The sequence below is a fragment of the Artemia sp. Qi Xiang Cuo genome, chromosome 2, assembly GCF_049724085.1.
Source record: "Artemia sp. Qi Xiang Cuo chromosome 2, ASM4972408v1, whole genome shotgun sequence".
Classification (NCBI taxonomy): domain Eukaryota; kingdom Metazoa; phylum Arthropoda; class Branchiopoda; order Anostraca; family Artemiidae; genus Artemia; species Artemia sp. Qi Xiang Cuo.
In genome coordinates, this window is record NC_142795.1 from 56,610,323 (window position 1) to 56,625,203 (window position 14,881).

Genomic DNA, 14,881 nt, shown 5'->3' on the forward strand with positions numbered 1-14,881 from the left:
AAATCAGGCTTTTTTGTAATGTTCATTTATATAATGGAAGTTTCTTTATTTTATTAAAAATTTAGAGGATGTGCAACTAAAATTTAAATTAAAACGTGCAAAATACTCTTTATTTGCAAATTTTGTTATTGAATTTTCTTTCTAAAGTTCAAACCCAAAAGTTCCTCTGGACTAAAAATATCGGATTCGATAGATCGATTACCGAAAGTAAAAATATCGATATATCGTTCAATTAAGATAACGCCCAACACTACCCTTGGATCAGTGCATCCCGAGAATGATGATGTTAACGAGTTTTTATTTCTGAGCTCTGAACCAAAATGCTCAGATCTACCTGAAACGTATGAGGCAAGTACTATAGGCCAAAAGGAAAATTTTCCAGGAATATATGCCGCTTCAAGCCCATGTACCTTCCACACAGAAATTGTAAGCATAATTTGTGCCTACGTATGTTTGAGATAATACGTTGATATTCGGGGGGGGGTGGAATGGGTTACTTTGTTGACGTTGATCCTATCACTATTATCACCAAAACGAGGGGATTTTTAGGTATTGTACTCAAATATTTCATTTAAAATGTATATATACAATGGTTGCGTAATCATTTTGATAACCAGCTTTCAACAAGTTTGTTCAACCAGAAAAGCTCCAGAACTATGCAAGCCTTTGCAATCTAAACAACATTTTTATGCAAAATGTTAGCGTAATTATGGAATTTTTTTAAGTCAAACAACTGCCACTGCAACAGCACTGAACTTAAGTGCTGTTGCTTGTATTTCTTTTAATTCCAACCCCGAGCAACAATGACGGTTCCTATAACTGTATATTAGAATGCATTGTAGAAAACTGAAACAGGTAACCTGGAAGTATGACACGAACACAGGGGAGAGGCTCTTTGGGATCTTGGTAAAATTTGCAGATTTCACGATTTTTCCAACACTTTTTTTGGAGCCTTCACAAGTTTTTGGTGGGGGCAAAGGTTTGAAACAATTTTTATTGTCCTGGAAACCATATTGGCTATCCAAATATCGCAAACTTTTATCCCGTTATCCCGTTCTGCCACAAATGGCTGTTATATTTCAGCCAAACTTTGTAAATGTGTTAGTTGTGCTTTTCAAGGGTTCATGCCTGGTCCAACCTTTCTGGGAGGAGGGTGAAGGCGGCCCTATTTTTTTTCAGCAGATCTACTAGAGGGATTTACTGGACATCAGCTAACCTTAGCCAAACACTACATTTGGTGGATCCGCTCGATCTTTCTGTATTCCGAGACCATCCCAGCCTCTACGGAAGAGGAGGATTGGCGATGCTGAATTATTATTGTCAAGACATAATTTAAAAATGTTCACCACATCCCTTCCAAATTTGGCGGGAAATAGAGCTATTATATTTTTTGGTATCTGAGCGCAACCCAACCTCTAGGGACAGGAGAAAGTCCATTAAATGGATGAGTGATTTATTTCCTTTTTTTTTTTTTTTTTTTTTTTTTTCTTTTTTTTTTTTGAATTTTGTGAGTTGTGTTGGGTTGTTTGCGTGGATGATTCTCAAGTTTGCACTTTTTTGTTGGATTGGTGGGAGAGGGAGGCGAGAGAAGATATTTATTTGTTTTTGGGTTGGGTTATATTAGGGTCCGAGGAAATAAAAGATAATAAATGAAAATATTATATATATATATTTTTTTAAAGTGTTTTTCTTTTTTTGGGGGTTTTTGTCAGGCATGCAGTTATGCATTGGATTGTGTTTTTTAAATGAGAAGTTTTTTTTATTTATTTATTGTAACCCGTTTGTAAATAAAAAAAAGATCATTTCATCGCCACATTTGCCAGAAGGGACTGTTGAATTCCAACCCTATTCGGTGGCTAGTAAATGTCCTAGTCGTGACTCTTTGGGGGTTCATATCCGACTAAGGCTTTTTGGAGAGTATGGGATCCCTGAATTCTTGTCATCACGATACCTAACAGAGCACGTTGTCAGATACAGATAAAAATTGGATAAAAGTAACAGCTAGTGTCTTACTTGTGCTATTTTGGGTCCAAACCGACAAAAACAAGTTTTTTTTTAACTGAAAGTAAGGAGCGACATTAAAACTTAAACGAATAGAAATTATTCCGTATATGAAAGGGGCTGTCCGCTCTTCAATACCTCGCTCTTTACGCTAAAGTTTTTTTTATTGTTTTAAAAAATAAAGTTGTGAGACAGATTCAAACTTTAGCGTAAAGAGCGAGGTATTGAGGAGAGGACAGCCCCTTTCATATGCGGAATAGTTTCTGTTCGTCTTAAGTTTTTTTTTAATTTAATTTCCGAACGTTTTTGAATTAATGCAGCTTTGATTTTGGCTCAACGTGCATGAATAATTAAAAAGAAATTCGTACATTAATTTTCCTTTTTTTGGCTAAATGGGTTTCTCGAAATTTTGTTCTGACGTAACTTACGAATTAACTTACGTAACGAATTCCCATATTCGTATGTCTTATTATGTATATTAGGGAGTTTGCCCCCTAGTCGATACCTTGCTCTTAACGCTAAAATTCGAATTTTGTTCAAATCAAAACCCCTGAATCGCAAAGGCCGGTTAATTAGAATAGATAGCTCTTTTGAAAGAACTAAAAAAAATTTTAGCGAAAAGGGTGACGTATTGACTAAGGGGTGAACCCCCTCATATACGTAGTTATTTCTGTTTGTTTTAAGTTTTAGTGTTGGTCCTTACTTTCAGTTGAAAAAAACTAGTTTTTTTTATTTAATTTCTGATCGTTTTTTAAATAATGCTGTGAAATCTGGCACCCCCTTCATAAAAATGTCCATTCCCCCAAGGAAATATTCTCCATGGAAGGATCCTCCCTCGTAACCACGCATCCGTGATCTTTCTTCTGACAAAAAATACAAAATTCCACATTTTCGCAGATAGGAGCTTGAAACTTCCGCAGTAGGGTTTTCTGATACGCTGAATCTGATGGTGTGATTTTCATTAAATGTCTATGACTTTTCGGGGGTGATTTCCCCTTTTTTTTGAATATAAGGCGAATTTTTTTATGCGCGTAACTTTTGACGGTTGTAACTAAACCTAATGCAACTTATATATTTGAAATTAGCGTAAAAATCTGGTTATTTTTATTTATATATTGATATCAAAATTCTGATTTTTAGAGTTTCGGTTACTATTAAGCCGGGCAGCTCCTTACTTACAGTTCGTTACCACGAACTGTTTGATCGGGAGGGGTGGAGCTAAATTCCGACCCTAAGAGCATGTAGGAGAAAGGAGAGTCGGATTTCCGCTTAAATTTGCAAAAAAGTGAAATTTTACGTTGTGCCCTTTTGTGGCTCAGGCCTTCTATGCTCAATAGGTAAGGGGATTGCTAAATCCTTGTCATTAGGATCTGCCAGAAGAGGTTGTCTGATTTGAACTAAACTTGATGAGAGGTAATGACTTATTTTGTACATTTTGGGAGTTAAGAAGAAATTAACAATCTCGGAGGAGGGTGAAAAGGGATAAATACATTCTAATAATTGGAAAATCTACAAAAAGGAGTTGTCAGATCTCAACCAAACTTATTTGAAGTAATAGTTTATCCTCGCTTTGATTTTTCGGATCCCAGGAACGATTAAACCTCTCTGAAGAAGAGGAATTTCCAAACTTCTTATCACGAGTACATGTCGCTAAATAAACCACTATTTTCTAACCAGCGTTGGCAGGAAGTATGAGCTGGACTCCCAATTATGACTATTAAAGTTCTAATTCTTATACTGGCAAGTACCCAGGCGAGGGGCCTCTGGGCCCGGTCTCCCTCCAAAATTTCACGATATTTTTATTTAATATTGTGTCAGAATTTTCCAATATTTCTTACAGAAAAAGGGATATTCGTTAATCACTGACCTGAACTTGATTTGTTAACAGTCTTTGATGATTTTTCGGCTTCTTTTACCGACTTCCCCAATTGAGTAACCACTATAATATTAACACATTTCCGGTCCAGCTTTTAACCCCCTCTGTCAACCAATCTTTGAGTTAAATGTTCGGCTATAGAAAAAAAATTGTCTGGTTGTGGTCTTTTTTCTAGCCTCTGGGGATATAAAACCGCCATTCCTGCAATCAAACCTAGTCAGTTGACAGCGTAAAACCAAGTGTTGCTAAAGATAGCTCAAGCGTGAAAAGCTAAAAAATGCAACAGGGTGTTCTGCAACTCTGGGGTACAAAGCGAGTGTTAGTGAGGTTGATTCAGAACAAATGACAATAATGATCATCTGAACTTTACCTTTGTGACTAAGTCTTCAACTTCAATTCAAGAACCAATACCAAATTATGAGATAGTAGCAGACAATCCTGACGAAATAAACACTGAGACCGAGCTTGATACTAGAACTTTTTTCCATAGGAGAAGGTTCAATTTCCAACGAAACAAAGTATAGTTTACTGACAAGGCATTTTAGACCAAAAAGGACTATCCTTACCCAATTCATGCCACATGCTCAAAATCAGGGAAGTTTCAAGTTAGCTGGTTTGACAAGTTTGCTTCGCTAGTAATTTTTGCAGTGAAGTCTGTGCAATGTCCAGTACTGTGACCCCAGAATTCAGAACGAACTTGTTGATGTTTGTGGACTGCTTATTGATGCAAAGATTCTTGATCAAGTGTAAACGGCTCGTTTTCTTAACCATTCTAGTCGACCAAACAACTGACATATCAGAGCAGGAACAGATAGCTCTTGGGCTTAATTTTTGGACAGTGAAACTTTAAAGATCAACACATTAAATGATCAAACGCATCTTCAACCCCAAACTTAAAAATTAAACGTTTATTTGCCCTCCAACCTCTCCCCCCAGCGATCTATGGAAGTTTAAACTCGACCCCCTAGCCATTTCCGATACATTATAGACATACTATTTTGATAAAATGTGTATAAGTAATGTTTATTTAATCACCTTGCTACTTCACCATGGAAAAGTCCCACAGAGACTCGTAGTGTTAAAGCTTATGAGAAATCAGGTACAATTTTTTTTAAAGACCATATCATTTCTTCCACAAACACAAGATTAGAAATCAACCCTTATCCCAAAACTTCCTGAAAGCTTCAGCTCGATATTCTAACACATTCCTGAGATTTTATAGAAACACTATCTTGATAAACTGGGTTCACAGAGTGTCTTTTGGTTCAACTCATATAACTAAAATTGATTAAATGTCCTAAAACAGGCTTATAATGCATAAGCTTTTAGACCGATGAATGAATTCTAAGCTCCACAGGGGCTTATAATGCAAACAGTTTTTAGCAGATCGAAGAACAGATTTTTTTGGTAATCTAATTCCCTTCCCCTAAACATAAAATTTGAAGTCTCATTGGCCCCTCCCGACACTCTCAAGGTTTCAACTCGACTCCCCAACCCACTCCCGAGATACTTAAGATATGTTAGCATGATAATCTAGATACATATAATTTCTTTTGATTTATCCTCCCCCAAGTGAAATTTCGAGGTCTACTTGGCCTCTCAACATTCACTGAAAGTTTCAAATCGATCCTCCAAGCCATTTCCAATATATTACCGAGAAGCCATCTTGACAACCAGAGTCTATACACTGTCTTTCGAATCAAGTCACTACTACAACGTAACTATAGGCGGATCAACGAAACAAATTCCATTTGCCTTTGAGTACCTCTCGCTAAACGAAATTCCAACTCTCCATACCCCGTCCTCTCCCCAAAGATTGAAAATTTCCACTTGACCCCCCCCCCCAAGCTGTTCTCAAGAAATAATAGATATGCAATATCGATAACATGGATACATCAAGTGTTTTACGATTTATCGTAAAATTATTTGAAAAAAACTACGATTTCTAAAGAGTTAAAGAGGCTGAGTCCCAAGTTCGAACCTTAAAACGTACAGGGATTACAAGGTATAGTTGGGGGCTGCCGCCCCCAAACACCCCGCTTTCGCAGCCTTTAAATAATTTTTTTTTTAAACTGAAAGTAAGGAGCAACATTAAAACTTAAAACGAACAGAAATTATTCCGTATATGAAAGGGGCTGTGCCCTCCTCAACGCCTCGCTCTTTACGCTAAAGTTTTTATTTTTTAAAAAAATAGTTGTTAGAAATTAAAAATTTAGCGTAAATATCGAGGCGTTGAGGAGGGCACAGCCACGTTCATATACGGAATAATTTATGTTCGTTTTTAAGTTTTAATGTCGCTCCTTACTTTCAGTTTAAAATTTTTTTTTTTTATTTAAAGGCTGCGAAAGCGGGGGTTTGAGGGGCGGCAGCCCCAACTTTACCTTCTAATCCCTGTACGTTTTAAGGTTCGAACTTGTGACTCAGCCTCTTTAACTCTTTAGAAAACGTAGTTTTTTTCAAATAATTTCTGCACGTTTTTGTACAGTTTATTACTTATTATTGCTTGACTAACTGTTAGATGATTGTGTATTATTCTTTTCTTTCTCGACAGGGTGTTTTAAGGGTCGACCTTGTAACTCAGCTTCTTTAACTCTTTAGAAAACGTAATTTTTTTCAAATAATTTAAAAAAGAAACTGAGTTTCTTTTTTAAACTGTAAATTCAGTATATAAAAAATTTCCTCTGACGGGGAATCGAACCCGGGTCTTCCGTCTGACAGTCAGTTGTATCGCCTGCTGTACTAAAGAGACACAATTGTAATTGTATTTTTAGTATGTGGAATCTATTTTTGACGCAAGCAAATCCCCATAAAACCTGATATTTGGTTTTTTGAAAACAGTGAAGGAGTAATCGGATGGAGTTGAAATTTCGAGAATAAGCTCCCAGGCCCCAGGAAAGCTTGTTCTCTAAATTTCAGCCCGATCAAAAAAAGTTAAAGGGGGGCTGTGCTGGGAAAATTTAACATGGGCTCTTATAGGACAACGAGGTTTTTTGTAAATGTAAATTCGGGGGATAATTTTTTCGGTCTGAAAATATCAAAAGGCCCTAACAGGTCGAATTCTGCTTCGAATGAGTCCTCATTCACCCGGATCAGTTGCCAACTGTGGCCTGTAGGCGTGGCAAAAAAAAAAAAAATGAACTTTAAGTGGCTATATTTGGTTTTTGGAAAACAGGAAGGAGTAATCGGATTGAGCTGAAATTTAGAGGATGAGCTCCCAGACCCTAGGAAAGCTTAACTTCTAAATTTCAGCCCAATCGGACAACGTTAAAGGGGGGCTGTGGCTGGAGGGTCAAAACTTCCGGCCCACTTTTACCCATGAAGATAAAGTCGGAGGGGGAGGTGAAATTGTGCACGTTTCTTAGTTTGAGCTTTGGCTACAAAATGCGATTACTGCTGTCTCTCTGCGACCGCTAGGACCGGAAATCGCTTAACATTGTGGTGGGTCGTCTCTTTATAGAGGCACAAGTGTGCCTCCTTGATATGCATATAAATACGGTATCCTTCAACTGAAATTGTTACTTCACAGGGATTGTAGTGCCAAAACATTTTGTAATGCCTTCTCTCTCACCCGAGTTTAAATTTTGTTTTCATTTGGCCTCAAAGCACTCGTTGCATCTCCTATGGCGTAGGAAAATTGATAGCGTAGGGCCTACACTATTCCCAAAACATTGCAGTTGCACTATTTTATTATAGAGGAACTTGTACCGCAAAGATGTTTAGGTGTGTGTTCATCAACAAATCCTTTCCCAAGATACTACAGATATGCTATTTTGATAAGCTCTTTTAACTTCTGACTGGCGTGGCCCCTCCACTGAGTCACAATTCAGAGTTCATTTGCCCCCCCCACCACTCCCTGAAAGTTAAAAAATACTCAAGCCATTCCCTGACATTGAAAAAAACGAATTTTGAAAACTTGGGTGCATATAATGACTTTTGATTTCCTCAGGTTCGCGTGTTGTCTATGGAGAAGGAGAATATCATTGGGAAACTTAAAAACTTGGCCTAGCAATCGATCCCTAGGAGCTCTTCATTGACCGAACAACCAAGAGCAGGAATGTCCCTTTTTGTACTAAAATCTATCTATGAAAAATTGGTAGCCTGCAAAGTCTAGGGACAAAAATACCTAGGACTCAGGGGACACTGTCGAGCCCATAGGCTTAGTTCTTACACCTTTCGACTATTTGGACAAAATGACTATCTAAAAATTTTGGTGTGATATCATGGGGGTGTAAGGAATGCCCGGGGGTAAAAAGAGCAAAGGAGGGGGCGGGTCACCTTCTAATCACTCTCATCCCTTACAAAGGGTACTTGAACTCTCAATTTCTAATCAAACAAGTCCCATCCCAAGTTTCTAAGACCACACCTTCCATACAAAGCGGTTGTGAAAACATTAGAGGTATATGGCTCTTTACTGAGGCATTGCAAGAGCGTTGTCCTTGATATACTCTTAAAATCTTGTCAATATCATCTTGTCATATTCAACCCCAACCCTCATCTGTATTAATCAAAAAAATTTCATGAAAAGTAAAGAGCCAAGTCAAGACTTAAAATGAGCAGAGATTAGCTTATATGAAATATCAAACTTTAAACGCGGAAACACGACTGTGAATGAAGCCTGAAGCGAACAGAAACTACAATGGAAAATGAAGCCAAACGCAAAACGACCACAAATAAGCACGGTGTTACCTTAGAAAGGCCCTAACGGGCAAGAGTGCTATCTGCACTTTAATGACTAAATACGTAACATAAGTTGACAGTTTTATCGAGCTAATTGATTGTCTGCCTGTTTTAAGCGAATGGTTTTAAGAGGAAACTAAAATTCATGAATAATTGCACGAAATTTGGACTTCTAAAGCTAAACTGATTGTTACAAATATACTGATACAAAAAAAATACATGGAAGTTGATTTAGGACATGATGTTAGGTATGTTTGTACTTGGACAGTCACACCGTAATCTTAATATTTTTAGGGAATGAGCATACCCTAAATGATTTTGGAATGAATTCAGTCGGAAAAGGTACAACATGTCTGTATGTAGAATGCCGAAAGTGGGAGCAGAGGGCATGTTAGAAAGATAACATGGTAAATTACGCCGCTTCGGAACCTCAAATCATACATATTGAAAATCGCTGCATGATTATGATTTCGACAAGACTTGGGATGTCTATCTTTCAGCTAAAATGCCTCTGTGACAGCTCCGTTTTAACAATCTATTTAAATAATTTCAAACCCTTGCCATAAAGCTACGAGGTCAATGTTGCCCTGAAGGAACATTTTGTATCCATTCGACCGTTTATTTTAAAACAGCTATCTTGAAATTTTAATCCGATGCCACGAGGTAAGATGCGGGGGGGGGGGGGCATAGGTCATTGAAACAGCTGATGGCTGCCATACGATATGTTTAGCCTTAAACAGTAATTAACAAAAACTAGCGTTTTCGACGGGTAATAGTACTAACAATATCAGTAATAATAATAATGATATTAAATCATAAAATATACTGATTTACGCTGGCATGTCACCCTCCCTTTCCTTTGTATATACCTCTGAAGTCTGGAAATTAATAAAACTTGGCCTTAAGAATACACTTTTGGAAGCTTCAAAGATGTCCTCCTTAACCTCACCTCTAGAAAACTTTCTGGCCTTCCAGTTACAATGTGGTGTAGCCTACAATTATGACAATTACACATACGTATTCCAACATCAAGGTTAAGCTTCAAATCAGCGTCTGTTCACAACTGTTCATTATATACAGGTTCCATATGGAACAAAATACATGGCGTAAGTAATTTCTAAGACCACAATATCTCTGTACAATTTTATATAGAAAAACTGTGATTTTTACAAAAAAAAAATATATATGTATAAAACAGCACATTTTTATTACAAATAGTGATAACTTAAAACAATACAACATTAAAAAATTATACAAACTACCGAATATTTCGAGACCACCCTCGGAACCCAGCCAGAGTTTTTTTTTTCTGACGACAGTCAGAAAAAGAAGAGAAAAAAAGACTTGAAATATAAATTATCATATTGAACAAAACAAAAACTACAAACAAAGATACCAGAACCTTGACCACAATCTACGTTGGTAATCTTAACCAACAAAATTTTTTACGATTGTCTTTCCTTACCAAATTCAGTTTTTTTTTTGCAATTCTACTTTTTCAAAACTGTATATTGACTGCACAAAAGCTTATGGCATGTTCGTTCAAAGTTTTCGTTTTTGTTCAATAGACTATGCATCCAGTAGATTTCATTATTTTTCAGAATTATTATAAATTTTTGTGTAAGTTTTCTAATGATGTCATACCATCTTTAGGCATTTATAATCTTTGCTTCTCTAACTTGACAATTCAGATATCCTATTCAGCACATGCTTCTTTCTGTTTCTGATGATTTTTTCAAGTGACTACAAAAGAACTCAGGAGAAAGTTTCTACCTAACCCGAGAACCAAACTAAACGCAATAAATATTCAATTTCACTTTTATGTAAAAAATACCCAAAACACTTTGATATCAACTCATCCCCACCAGAATAATGCAAACTAAAACTTTTTATAAAGCCATAGGAATCCAAAAATAAATGCCATGAAAATCATCATATATAACACTAAGTATCGATTGGGAGACCTGGCTAAATTCTTAATTTTCTTAATTGAGTTCGTAACAGCACCTTCGAGAGAATCAAAAATGCTATTTGCTGAGCCAAGTTCCCTTACTTGATCGTTCACTTCATCCTTGATAATGATATTCACTGAGCGTAAACGTTCAATTCGGCTCTGAATTTCTTCATAATCATCATCTTCTGATTGCGCAAATAGATTTCGTACTCCTTGACTATCGCCCTGAGCAGCTCTTCGCATTTTTTATATTTAGTATTCCTAAAAATCAAAAGTACAAATTAACAATGATTCTAAAGCATTTCAATATCATGTTTCTCTAGCAGATTCAAGAGGCCTTGGCCCCGTCACGACATAGTTTCCTGTTTAATTATTTTTTTCGGCAGATTTTTTTGCCATTATCAGGTTTTGCCGACAATTCAAAATCAGCAGGGAAAATAAGCCCATTAGGATTAGCGACTACGTAGTTTCTAATTTTTCAAGCACTGGTCCCTTTTTTATCCAGTTTCCACTACATTACCGGCTTTTTCAACAATTTTTTTTTTTACAAATTTAATACATCTAAATTGTCTAAACACCAATTTTCTGGATTATATTTATGTTTCATGATCTAGTGACTTAACTTTACGTTTTACAAAACTACCACTTTCAACGTTTAAAGACGCATGTCATATTCAAGTCGTAATTTCGCTAGCAGAAGCCACTCAAAAATAATTCGTGGCCAGAGGGACGTAGTTGCGAAACAAAAATGACACAAGTTTCCAAAACTGGATGATTTGTACTTCAGCGATAAACATCATAGTGAAGTGTAAAAAGGTCGGGAGTGTACTATAATGTTTCTTTTGTTCGAAATTTGCGCTCGTTGTTCACGAATTGATCGTTGTCAGTTGTTTTGTGGATATAGTGTTTTTTGGCATTGGTTAAGGTGATGGCCATTGTGTGAGGGTATGTCCCCTCATTCAAGTGCAAGTTTGTTTTAAAAGTGGAGGGAAAAGTTCCTTTTCTTTTCGGATTCTTCTTTTGCAAAGCAGAAAATCTGTGACGATTCTAAGTTTAGATTTCTTCCTCTTGTTTAATATTTATAACAAATTACTTTAATTAATTTTTTTTTATCAAGTCTTCATAGTCGGTTTCCAAAAAACATCATAACTGTCGCTTCATTCACGCTACAGTTTACAAATCTTAACATCGCAAATCCTTCTACTTTTTATTGAGCTGATAAATATCATTTTGGAACGACTTTACTTTCTACAAAGCAATGAATTGCTGTAAAATATTTATGGTGTTTGAATTTGAAAGATCCTAAAATAGAATTAATTTATTTAATACTTGACGATCCAATAGCTTCCAGTGTGATTATTGTAATTACACAGAATAGAAAATTTGTTTCGCAAACTCATATTCGAAGTAAGTAATTATTTATTCGTGAGTAAACCAAACAAGGTATTTCACTCTATATACTAAACTAAAACTACAAAATAAAAAAAAACACAAGAAAACACTAATCTAATCTTAAAGTCTAAAATGAATAAAAAAACACACACAAAAATAAACGAACACTAATCTAATCTTAAAATCTCAGATGAAGAAAAATGATGAAAAAACAATGATCACCAACTAAGAAATATCTAATCTCCTAGTTCGTTAAAAAAAAAAAAAAAAACAATAACGAGGTTTCCTCATATTCAAAGCACATAATTAAAAATTCAACAGACGATATTTCTGGATGATGCAGGTCTAGATAATAGCTCGGCGGCGCATCTCCCCCACTTCAACAAAAACCTAGCTATGCCGTATAAAAATTTGGAAGCACACGTCTTTTCTATTCAGTTACTTAAAGAGAATGCTTAAGAATCTAGCCATTTGAAAGGACTCATATTCAGGAAATTAAATAGAAAACTGAAAGGAAGAAATTAAATGTAGGAAAGGGTCCCATAAAATACGATAGAAGTAGCACATGCCCCAAACAGATAGAAAAAATGGGCTATATAAGTTGAAGATAACCATCGTACCATCTCTTTAAAGTAGAAAGAACAGCGTTATTCTAGTCAGCAACTTCCGCTATCTTAAGATGATTTTTGCAAAGATATTATGGCTCCATCAAGAACAAGGGTCATTACTGATGAGTTCTCGTCCAGCTTGTCGAGAGAACTTTTAGAAAAAGAAAAAATATGAGGAACGGCTAGGAGTCTTGGATAACACTTAAACTTTCTTCTAATATTTTTACCAAAGTAAATGCTGTGAGCAACGTCTTTACTGAGATCAAATGGAAGTGGGCAAGAAAAGAATTAAAAAGTCAGATAAAATCAGTAAAAATGTAGAAGCCTAGGTTTGCGTTATTTTGAATTTTACTACAAATTAAAGAACATTACTGTTTACAATCTTTAGTAAGATGCACTCTACACGGTTATCAACCTAGTTGTGTACATTGTCCAAAACGCCCAGGGTCCGATGGACACAGCTAAGCTCTCCGATTGCCCGAGATCGTGGAGTGCAGCGGGGTGAGGGGTCTAAAAGCTTCAGACCCTTCTCTTTGATAATACTGGCGGTAGCACGGGCAGTTCCTGCTGGGACCTTGTGATGATGTTATAATTGCTTAGAGTGGCAACTTAGGCAGCACTTGGCCAAGTCATTGTAAACTTCTGGCAGACATTCAGTTGCATGCTTGAAGTCATATTTTTTTTTTCTCCTCAGCTACTGGGCTGTTAAACACTACTAGCTATCAAAACAGCTGCTAGGTTAATAATATTGACAAAAAAGGCGAATATCGTCCTTTTTATCGGTCTATTGGGCCTTGACAGGGTCTATTGGGCCATGAGTTTCCTTTTTGATCAAATCACATTCTGTCTTTATTTTCGAAATCGTAACTGCAGAACAAACTTTTGTCTCTATAATTTCAATTTTTATGGCTCCGAGGCTGAAACACTTGGTGATCAAAATTGAGGTCCATTTGAGTTGAGTCTTCTTTTGTTCATCCACTAAAATGCATAGAACTCAGCAAGCAGACATCTTGGAAATTTCGGGCTCAATTTTGAAGATCCCTCGAATCGATTTCGTTCAATAGCTATCAAAGCTAACGCCCCATGATCATTTTTTTCCTTAGCGTCTCACACTTTTTCAGCTGCAGTCTCCAAAGACCGTGATTTTGATCCACCTTTACGTGGCTGATAACCTAGGTCGGAATGGTCTGTTTTGAATTGCTGAAACCATGTGGTGACCACGGATCGCATCCAGGAACCTTCAGCAAAAGCCTTTAAAGTTTTTAAACGCACTCAGCAACACTAATGACAAGCAGCTTGACGAAAATCACGCAAAAAACTCTCAAATCAGTCACAGAGATCTCGTCTAACTGAACAATTCGTCTTAAATTTTGCTTAAAAACATACCATATAAAGCGTATTTTTATTTACTATTAGGGACTACTCCCCCTCCTCGTATACTGTAATCAGTGTTTTGGTTTTGGACTACCAATAAATAAAGCACAAATAAGGAGTAAATAAGAATTTAACTATGGTGATGTATTATAATCCATAGCATGTTGTTGAAATCAAGAATTCTATCCAGGAACAAATTTATTCCCAAGAAAGAAGCTGACAAATTACATATTCCCTCGAACTGGTATTCAATTTTCTTTTCTCATATTTTCCATGAATAAGTAACAGACAATTTGAAAATGCAGGTACATATCATACATACAATTTTTGTTCAGGGAACAGAACCAAATCCATATATGCATTAATTTATAATAGACTACAGACAGTGTGTTTTGGTGAGCTTTTGCGCGCTTTTTCTTCCATGCTACCAGCAAAGGCTGGTAGGATATTTGAAGCAAGCAAAATTGGGTATCTAGATTTGCTGCTCTAGTACCACTATTGATTGTTAGTTGTCAGTTGGGTACCTAACAGATGGAGTGATAACGATTTCTCTATTGTATCTAGTGTTTATTCGTGTAATAAAGCTATGAGCAAATTAAGCTGAATTGACAAACAAAAAATATTGCTGTAAATAAAAGAAGTGGAATTTCAATGTGCTCTCAGAAATGACTGCATAAACTAAAGCATAAAACTGTTATTGGTTCTTATTACTTTTTACCAGTAAAAAATAATCAATGTTATTTCACTATAAAGCATATAATGCAGTTTTAAATATAATGTGCTTAAACTAAGATTACTATTTTCGATTTTTCTTCAGACGAAACGAGTAGCTAATTTGTTTTCTGCTAGCAATTCTGCTTTAACAGCGTTTTAACTATTTTAGAAGTCTTTTTTTCGGGGAGGGGGGGGGTCTGTATGATAATATTAAACTATTTTACCAGCAAAAGCTATGCCTATTAGTTATAAAAAAGTTAACCACTCTTGTTACAAGCATTGAAG